Source organism: Neomonachus schauinslandi, chromosome 4, assembly GCF_002201575.2.
Source record: "Neomonachus schauinslandi chromosome 4, ASM220157v2, whole genome shotgun sequence".
NCBI lineage: Eukaryota > Metazoa > Chordata > Mammalia > Carnivora > Phocidae > Neomonachus > Neomonachus schauinslandi.
In genome coordinates, this window is record NC_058406.1 from 105970066 (window position 1) to 105980193 (window position 10128).

General features: G+C 37.9%; 1 protein-coding gene and 1 non-coding gene across 2 annotated transcripts in view; both read left to right on the plus strand.

Moving 5' to 3' along the window:
- SPIDR (scaffold protein involved in DNA repair) overlaps nt 1–10128 on the plus strand; it is a 488464-nt gene that overhangs the window by 397960 nt on the left and 80376 nt on the right. The gene's annotated exons all lie outside the window — the stretch shown is intronic.
- LOC123324718 lies at nt 3017–3120 on the plus strand. The gene has a single exon (XR_006539988.1). It is a non-coding gene; the product is annotated as a U6 spliceosomal RNA (small nuclear RNA).

The following is a 10128-nucleotide window of genomic DNA, read 5'->3' on the forward strand; positions in this document are numbered from 1 at the left end:
TTTCTTTCTTTCTTTCTTTCTTTCTTTCTTTCTTTCTTTCTTTCTTTCTTTCTTTCTTTCTTTCTTTTTCTTTCTTTCTTTCTCTTTCTTTCTTTCTTTTCTTCCCTCCTTCCTTTCTTTCTTTCTTTTCTTTTCTTTTCTTTCTTTCTTTCTCCACCCCCCTCTCTTATTTTCTAGCCTTCTCTCAATTTCTTAAACATGAAAAAGCTCTATCCCATCACAGGATTTTGTATATGCTCTGTTCTCTCTTTTAAGTCCTTTTCTCTCAACCTTTTGCATGATTGGCTTGTCCTTCTTCAAGACTTGCTTAGGGGCACCTGGGTGGCTCAGTTCGTTTGGCATCTGCCTTCAGCTCAGGTCATGATCCCAGGGTCCTGGGATCAAGCCCCACAACAGGCTCTCTGCTCAGCAAAAAGCCAGGGCACTGTTTTAGTGTACAGTGAAAAACCCATAAGTGTCATTGTTATTAAGAATCTTATGATGTTTATATCATCACTCTGTGGACCTCTGTGCCTCACTGCATCTATTGTACTTCTTTTGTCTGACTTGGTAATTTTGTACTAGACTCCTTTATTGTGTTCAAGCAAATCAAGATGTCTTTTAGGAAAAAAGGGACAACTCACACTTAAGTCTACAAATTCAGAATGGAAAGTTTCCAGATATTCCCAAAACTTATAAATAATGGCTAAAGAGCCATTATGTTTTCTTACACAGCACATGCTATATATCCAGAGGATCATTATTTCTTTTTCTTTTTTTTTTTTTTTAAAGATTTTATTTATTTATTCATGAGAGACAGAGAGAGAGGCAGAGGGAGAAGCAGGCTCCCAAGGAGCAGAGAGCCCGATGCGGGACTCGATCCCAGGACCCTGGGATCATGACCTGAGCCGAAGGCAGACGCTTAACCATCTGAGCCACCCAGGCGCCCGAGGATCATTCTTTCTTTTTTTTTTTTTTTTAAGATTTTATTTATTTGACAGAGAGAGACACAGCGAGAGAGGGAACACAAGCAGGGGGAGTGGGAGAGGGAGAAGCAGGCTTTCCGCTGAGCAGGGAGCCCGATGTGGGGCTCGATCCCAGGACCCTGGGATCATGACCTGAGCCGAAGGCAGACGCCTAACGACTGAGCCACCCAGGCGCCCCCATTATTTCTAATGGAAGTACATTGAAGATAAAAACGGAAGACTGGCTTCTGGAATAGCAGAGTGAAGACACAGTGGATTCTCTCCCTAATAAACATTTTAACTGGAGAAAGCTTAAAAACACTAATAATTTAAAGCCTCAGGAAATTTTCTAAAGGCATATAGTAAATGGAGAAACACTCCATCAATAGAATCAAGAGAATCTACTAAATTTTAGGAAGAACAAAGAGTCTGTGGCCCTTGAGCCATGACCTAACCCCCCACCAACCCAGTATGTCTTATGAAGACTATTGTGGGGCCCTTACTCTAGGACTGCAGTCAGGATGTCCCCTCTCCCCTCAGCTCACAGTCTAGGGTACAGTTTCACTGTAGGAGATCTCCTAACCCATGTTGTATCTCTACCCCAAGTGTGGTAGGTCAAGAATACTTGCCCAATTGTCCTACCCCAATTCACCCTTAGGCTAGAAGCACCAGAGAGACAGCCCCAGACCAGTGCCACCACCACCACCCCCAGAACCCACTTTAGAGCAGAGGTGTAACTCCAGGAGAAGGGGACACTGTCTTTATCCTCCAGTTCTATGAGTGACTCAGAGGTTCTGCCCAGAGGAAAACAGGTTATAAGGAAGAAGGACTCTAAGGCACTGTATGAGGGGGCTGACTTTATTTGGAACAGAGTACAATTCTGTGCCCAAGGGCATTGTTGAAAATAATGGGGATCTTGGTGAAGAGCAATTCCAAGAGTGCCTGTAACTCTGTGATACTATATCATCAAGGAAATGGCCAAGCAATCAGAAGTTTAACAGCATCAGGGAAAAGACACAGCCTAGGAGAACCCTCCTAGTATCACAATAAAACTTTCGGAGTCAAGAAGGGTGTGCTTGGCTGCACCCAGTCAGGAGCAGTCAGAGCAACCCACAGGGTGCAAGCCTCACTGACACTGCAAGCCTCAGCACCACCTCCAGCCACCCTAGATGAACAATAAGCTGCTCTGACCCAGGAGCAACTCTTAAGAAGCCAGACTTTAAAATAAATGACACACATCCCTGGCAGTTTGGCAGGCCCAAGGCCATACCCTCACAGGAGTGATTAAAGAGGGGCAATATAAGCCCTGCCTAATGGAGAGGGATGAGGGCAAAAACCTACTTCCTTGAACTATAATAGCAATCTCCAAGGTATGTACATCCAATGGCAAAGAGTAAAAATCTAACTTCCAAGGGGTTTAAATCATAACCGTTCACCAAAAAGTGGCTTATGCTGACCTAGGGGCATGTGAAAAGATTAAAAACAAACCAAAAAAAAAAAAATTATGGGCAGGAGCATCAGATACTGAAGCCTGTAGGAAAAAGTAGTTCAGACAAGCCAGCAAACAAATGAATAAACTACCATGCAAATAACATCAACCCCTGGGGTAGAGGAAGGAATCCATATCTAGAGTTGCCACAATACATTATTAAAATGCTCAGTTGTCAACAAAAAATTACAAGATTGGTGAAGAAACAGGAAAATGTGACCTATATACAGGGGGCGAAAAAGTGCAGGCAATTGAAGGGGCCCAGATGTTGGACTTAGCAGACAAAAATTTCAAAGCAGCCATCATAAATATGTTCAGAGAACTCAAGGAAACCATGTCTCAGGAATTAAAGGGTGGTATGATGACAGGGTCTAATCAAATGGAGAATATCACTGAAAAGGTGCAAACTATAAAAGAGAGCCAAATGGGAATTCTGGAGTTAGAAAATATAACTAAAATGAAAAATTCACTAGCTAGGCTCAACAGTAGACTTCAGTTGACAGAAGAAAGTCAGAGAACATGAATCCCGAGTAATTGAGCTTGCACAATCTGAAGAAGAGAGAATAAAAAAAAAAAATGATGAGTGCTCACTTTGGTATCACTTATACTAAAATCAGAATGGTACAGAAATTAGTATAGCCCCTTCAGACGGATGACACACAAATTTGTAAAGCATTACATATTTTGAAGACTTTCATCAAATTTAAAATTCTTCCCAAAAAGCAAATGGTAATTTCAATAGGATGTTAAAACTTAATCTCAAATTTACTACCACCAAGTATTTTAGAGATTAAAAGGTTTGTGAAGACTTTTAAATAACTCAATCTTTATGAAGAATTAGGGCATACCCAAATAAATCATTTCTGTATTATTATAGAAATCTCCCAAATGGCAAATATCCTAAGGAGGAAAATAAAAGAATGAAGAAAATAAAACAGAACCTCATAGAAATGTGGGACATCATTAAGTGCACCAACATACATGTAATGGGTATGCCAGCAAGTCAGGGGAGTTGGGAAGAGGGTGCAGAAAAAATTATCTCTGAAGAAAAAAAATGCAGAAGAAATAGTGGCTGAAATGTTTCAAATTTGACTGGTGAACTTTACTCATTTATTCATTCAAAGAGATGTTCATTTTGAAGTAGTCTAGCTTTTTACTTGTTTGATCCAGACCTAATTATAAGCCTATTTCTTACATAAAATTTTTTTCATTCACAGAGTCATGAGAAATAAGTTTGTACTATATAAATGTCTTATAGCCACAACATATTAAATAATGTCATACATATATGTGGAAATGTTTAGTTGTCTTTAGATGTTAAATTTTTCTGGGTAACGTGCTAAATATTGTTTATGCACAATAAGCAGACCTAAAACCATATATTCATTAGGTGACTAGTCAGGGATTTCCTGGTATTCTAGGGTATAAAATATATTTGCAAGGAGAATTGAGCACAGTAATAATTATATGTGATTTTGATATATTTTTCTCCATAGATCTGGTAAAGTATATTTTAGAAAAAATATTGCTAGCAACATTTTGATGATAGTGATGATTTTCAAGGAATACCTATTAACATCTTTGAATTTTAGTGTTTGATAAAACATAATTTGGAAATATTTTTAAATAGACTATTACTTCTTGTTCATTTACACCGTCACTTTGTATTTACTGTTCTTTCAAAGATTGCAACCAATTATTAAGTATTTAGAGTTTTGGTTTCTCTTTATTCTTACGCCTTTAGACGGTGCTGTCCTATAGGGTGGCCACTAGCCACAGGTGGTTATTTACATTTAAATTAATTAAAATTAAATAAAATCTAAAATTCATTTCCTTACATTAGCCACATTTGAAGCATAGCCCCATGTGGCTAGTGGCTACATTAGACTACATTCCATCAGCACAGAGAGTTCTCTTAGACCACATGCTTCTTTAAACTTACTGCTAAGTACAGCAATATGTAGATCAGTTTCGCCTGTACTTGAAATATGATAGAGACTTAGCTCTGGAAATTATGTTGATAATTTCCCATTTTTGTACATTCAAAGAGATATATGAAATATGTTTATGTATTCATTTTATTTTATTGATTTTTTTTAAGTTTGATTTTTTTTAAAAAGATGTATTTATTTGGGAGAGACAGAGAGAGTTGTGCGTGTGAGAGGAGGGGGAGGGGCAGAGGGAGAGAGAAACAAGCAGACTCCCCACTGAGCGGGGAGCCTGATGCAGGGCTTGATCCCAGGACCCTGAGATCATGACCTGAGCCAAAATCAAGAGGCAAACCTTTGACCAACTGAGCCACCCAGGCGCCCCTACATATTCATTTTATTTTTTGAATTTTCTTATTTAATGCTGTACAGTCTTGGGCAAGATACCAAATCTTTCTGATCTTCTGTCTTTTTTGTGCTAAGTAAGGATAGTAATAGCCAGCCTAGCTCTTTGTGGCCTTTTGAGGGTAAGACAATGCAAATAGTAAAGGGCCTGGCACTAACTAACTGCCATCAAGATGATGAATTTCTAACCCACATACATTGTGAAAAAATTCTTATTTTAATCTTCTGATTTGTGGGATAAATACTGCAATAACTGATCAGGGAAGCAGACAAAAAAGTAAAGATAGAGAATATTTGAAAAACACTCTTTTTTTTTTTTTAAAGATTTTATTTATTTGACAGAGAGAGACACAGCGAGAGAGGGAACACCAGCAGGGGGAGTGGCAGAGGGAGAAGCAGGCTTCCCGCAGGGCAGGGAGCCCGATGTGGGGCTCGATCCCAGGACCCCGGGATCATGACCCGAGCCGAAGGCAGCCGCTTAACTGACTGAGCCACCCAGGCGCCCCTGAAAAACACTCTTAAATAACGTGACTTATACATCATGTACACAACCCCCTACTTAACAACTGGACCATATGCATTCTTCTCATTTGACCCTTTCATAAAAATTGATTATCTTCTAGACCATAAAACAAGTCTCTATAGATTTAAAAGAATCATTATTAGAAAACACATTCTCTCACCTTAGTGCAATTAAATTAGAGTTAATTTTAAAAATATGTATTTTAAATCCTTATAGAAAAAAATTTAAAAACTGCCAAATAACTTATGGATTAAAAAAGAAACAATAATGGAAAATTTAAATTCCTAGAACTGATAAATAATAAAAATACTAAATACCAAAGTTTGATATTTATAAGAAATTTTGTAGTCTAAACAACTCACTTTAGAAAGAAGGAAGGCTCAAAATTAATGAGCTAAGCCTCCAATACAAGAAATAGTTAAAAATAGAGTAAATACAAAGAAAATAGAAAGGAGATCATAAACATAAGAGTAGAAATTAATGGCATAAAGGAACAGTAAATAAAGAAAACCCAGATTGGCTCTTTGAAATGTTAAGTATTTCTATGGTAAAATTCATAAAGAAAAAGAGAAGATAAAAATAAATAATAGTACTAGCACAAAAATAGACACATAGATCAATGGAACAGAATAGAAAACCCAGAAATAAACCCACAATTATATGGTCAGTTAGTCGTCAGTGAAGTAGGAAAGAATATACAATGAGAAAAAGACAGTCTTCAACAAATGGTGTTGGGGAATCTGGACAGCTACATGCAAAAGAATTAAACTGGACCACTTTCTTATACTATACACAAAAATAAATTCACAATGGGTAAAAGACCTAAATGTGAAACCTGAAACCAAAAAAATCCTAGAAGAGAAGAGAACACAGGCAATAATTTTTCTGACATCAGCTGTAGCAACATTTTTCTAGATATGTCTCCTGAGGCAATGGAAAGAAAAGCAAAAATAAACTATTAGGACTACACCAAAATAAAAAGCTTCTGCACAGTGAAGGAAACATCAACAAAACTAAAAGGCAGCCTACTGAATGGGAGAAGATATTTGTAAATGATATATCCAATAAAGGGCTAATATCCAAAATATATAAAGAATCAATATAATTCAATACCCAAAACCCAAATAATCCAATTAAAAAATGGGCAGAAGACATGAACAGAAATTTCTCCAAAGACAAACAGAAGGCCAATAGACATATGAAAAGATGCTCAACATCACTGATCATCAGGAAAATACAAATCAAAACTATGGTGAGATACACCTCACACCTGTCAGAATGGCTAAAATAAAAAAGAAACAAGTGTTGGCAAGGATGTGGGGGAAAAGGAACTGTCATGCACTGTTGGTGGGAATGCAAACTGGTATAGCCACTGTGGAAAACAGTATGGAGTTTCATTAAAAAGTTAAAAATAGAACTACCCTGTGATCCAGTAATCAAACTACTGGGTATTTACCCAAAAAAATAGAAAAACACTAATTTAAAGGGTTACATGCACCCCTATGTTTTTTGCAGCATTATGTATAATACCAAAATTATGGAAGCAGCTCAAGTGTCCATCAGTAGATGAATGGATAAAGATATGCAAACACACACACACACAAATATTATTCAGCCATAAAAAAGAACAAACTCTTGTCATTTGCAACAACATGGATGGAGCTAGAGAGCTAAGCAAAATAAGGCAGAGAAAGAGAAATACCATATTATTTCACTCATATGTGGAATTTAAGAAACAAAACAAATGAGCAAAGGGAAAAAAAGAGAGAGAGAAACCAAGTAACAAACTCTTAACTATAGAAAATTGATGGTTACCGGAGGGGAGGTGGATGGGGAGATGGGTTAAATAGGTGGTGGGGATTAAGGAGTGTACTTGTGATGAGCACCGGCATTGTAAGAATTGTTGAATCACTAATTATACACCTAAAACTAATATAACACTGTATGTTAACTATACTGGAATTAAAATAAAAACTTAATAAAATATACATATATACTACAAATCTTAATTAATTAACTAATTAATTTAAAAATGTAGACCAAATGGACAAATCCCTAGGAAAATATATTTTTTTATCTTAACAAAATGTCTCAATTAAAAAATAGAAAGCCCAAATAGCCCAATTATCATTAGAGAAATTGAGTTGATAGTTAAAAATCTTCCCAGGAAAAGCACTAGATCCAATTCATTTTTTAGTAAATTATTTCAAACTTTCAAAAAGCAGGTCATTCGAATCTTATACAAATTTTTCAAAGAAAAAAAGAATCCATATCAACTGATTATATGAAACTACTATAAATAATCTTGATATGAGAAATAAAATTAAATCTAATTTGAAAAACAAAATTAAAGGTCATTATCACTCATGGACATAGAAAACTCCTAAACAAAATGTAGCAAATAGGATCTTGGCTTTATCTAAGGAGTAAAAAATTGCTTTAACTTAAAAAGCTGTAGGGGCGCCTGGGTGGCTCTGTTGGTTAAGCATCTGCCTTTGGCTCAGGTCATGATCCCAGGGTCCTGGGATCAAGCCCTGCATCGGGCTCCTTGCTCAGTGGGGATTCTGCTTCTCCCTCTCCCTCTGCCCCTCCTCCCTGCTTATGCTCTTTCTCTCTCTCAAATAAATAAATAAAATCTTCTAAAAAATAACTTAAAGGGCGCCTGGGTGGCTCAGTTGGTTAAGCGACTGCCTTCGGCTCAGGTCATGATCCTGGAGTCGTGGAATCGAGTCCCGCATCGGGCTCCCTGCTCAGCGGGGAGTCTGCTTCTCCCTCTGCCCCTCCCCCCTCTCATGCTCTATCTCATTCTCTCTCTCAAATAAATAAATAAAATCTTTAAAAAAAATAACTTAAAAAGCTGTAATTGTCATTTACAACATTAGCAGAGGAGATAAAAACATAGTCATTTCAGTTAATATGGAAAATACATTTGATAAGGTTCAACACCCATTCATGATTAAAAAAAATTTTCAGCAAACTAAGAATGTTTAACTTGATGAAGGATATCAACCAAAAAACCCTATAGCAGTCATCGTTCTTAATTGTAAAACACTGAAGATACTTTATTCAAAATCAAGATAAGGATGCTCAGTATCTTTGGCTTCTCTTCAGCATTTTGCTGAAGGTCCTATAGTACAGCCAGAAAAGATAAATAATTAAAAAACAAGGATTAGGAAGGCTGAAGCAAAGTTGTCATTATGCATAGATGAAATGATTACATAAAACTTCATAAAAAGTATTACAAATAATTTTAGTAAGATTGATGGATTACAAAAAGTTCAGTATATAAAAGTCAACTGTATTTCTATTCACCAGCAACAGAGCAACAAACAAACAAAAAACTATTGGGGCGCCTGGGTGGCTCAGCCATTAAGCATCTGCCTTCGGCTCAGGTCATGATCCCAGGATTCTGGGATCGAGCTCCGCATCGGGCTCCCTGCTCGGCGGGAAGCCTGCTTTTCCCTCTCCCACTCCCCCTGCTTGTGTTCCTGTTCTTGCTATCTCTCGCTCTGTCAAATAAATAAACACATAAAATCTTAGAAAAAAAAAAAACTATTGGGTGCCTGGGTGGCTCAGTTGGTTAAGCGACTGCCTTTGGCTCAGGTCATGATCCTGGAGTCCCTGGATCGAGTCCCGCATCGGGCTCCCTGCTCGGCAGGGAGCCTGCTTCTGCCTCTGACCCTCCCCCCTCTCATGTGCTCTCTCTCTCTCATTCTCTCCTTCTCAAATAAATAAATAAAATCTTTAAAAAAAAAACTATTTAAAATATCAAACACAAATAGAAAACTATATTATAAAATTGGTCTAAGGACCCTGCAAAGGAAAAAGATTGAAGTATTTGTGCCAGTCACTGTGCTGAGCCCTGTATCATTGCTCGAATGCTCTAACAGCCCTCTCAGTTGGTTCCTTTATTCCCATGTTGAGTAAATTCAAGTTCATACAGTAAGTAACTTTTTTAGGGTCCCAGAGTTACTAACATGACATTTCTTTCCTCCCTGGGAAGCCATTTGTGTTCCTTTGAATATGATGTTATTTATGGGGAACATCTCTGGTGATTCAGGAAAAACAAGCTGATCAGGGGTCCCTTTTCTGTTCAGACCTGTCACACTAGCACTGATTGTAGGAGATAGTATTTACTGAGCAGGAAGCGGTAACAAGAGGGTGGAATTCTTTGTGTGCTGCTGATGAGCTAACTCTGGTTTGGACTGTCTATTGAATAACACAGTTCCAGTTCATTTGAACCAATGAGGACGGTTATTCTACCTCAGGCCTGAGCCAGTGAGCGCCTCCTGAGCTTCAGCTGTGTGAGCAGGACAAGGTGGAAGAGTGTGTGTGGCCAGGCATGAACAAAAGAGGGAGAAAGAAAGTATTAATATCTCTTCTCTAGGACAGAACAAACAAGAGCACCATTCCTTGGTTATTTGAGATAAAGGCAAATATCATAACAGATATTAGGAAAAGGTACTAGCTAATTCCTCATCTCTCCCTTTTAAACACAGCAATCAAAAATTCTAAGTTTTACAAAGCAGATCTTTATATTCATCTTGACTTTTGCGTATATTAACAAACAATAATGCTTACAAAAAACAGTGCTGGATACATCAGTATAGTCAAGCAGGCATTAATTGAGCTGATATAAGAACACTCTTTTTTTTTTTTTTAAGATTTTTTATTTATTTGACAGAGAGAGATACAGCGAGAGAGGGAACACAAGCAGGGGGAGTGGGAGAGGGAGAAGCAGGCTTCCCGCTGAGCAGGGAGCCCGATGCGGGGCTCGATGCGGGGCTCGATGCGGGGCTCGATGCGGGGCTCGATGCGGGGCTCGATGCGGGGCTCGAT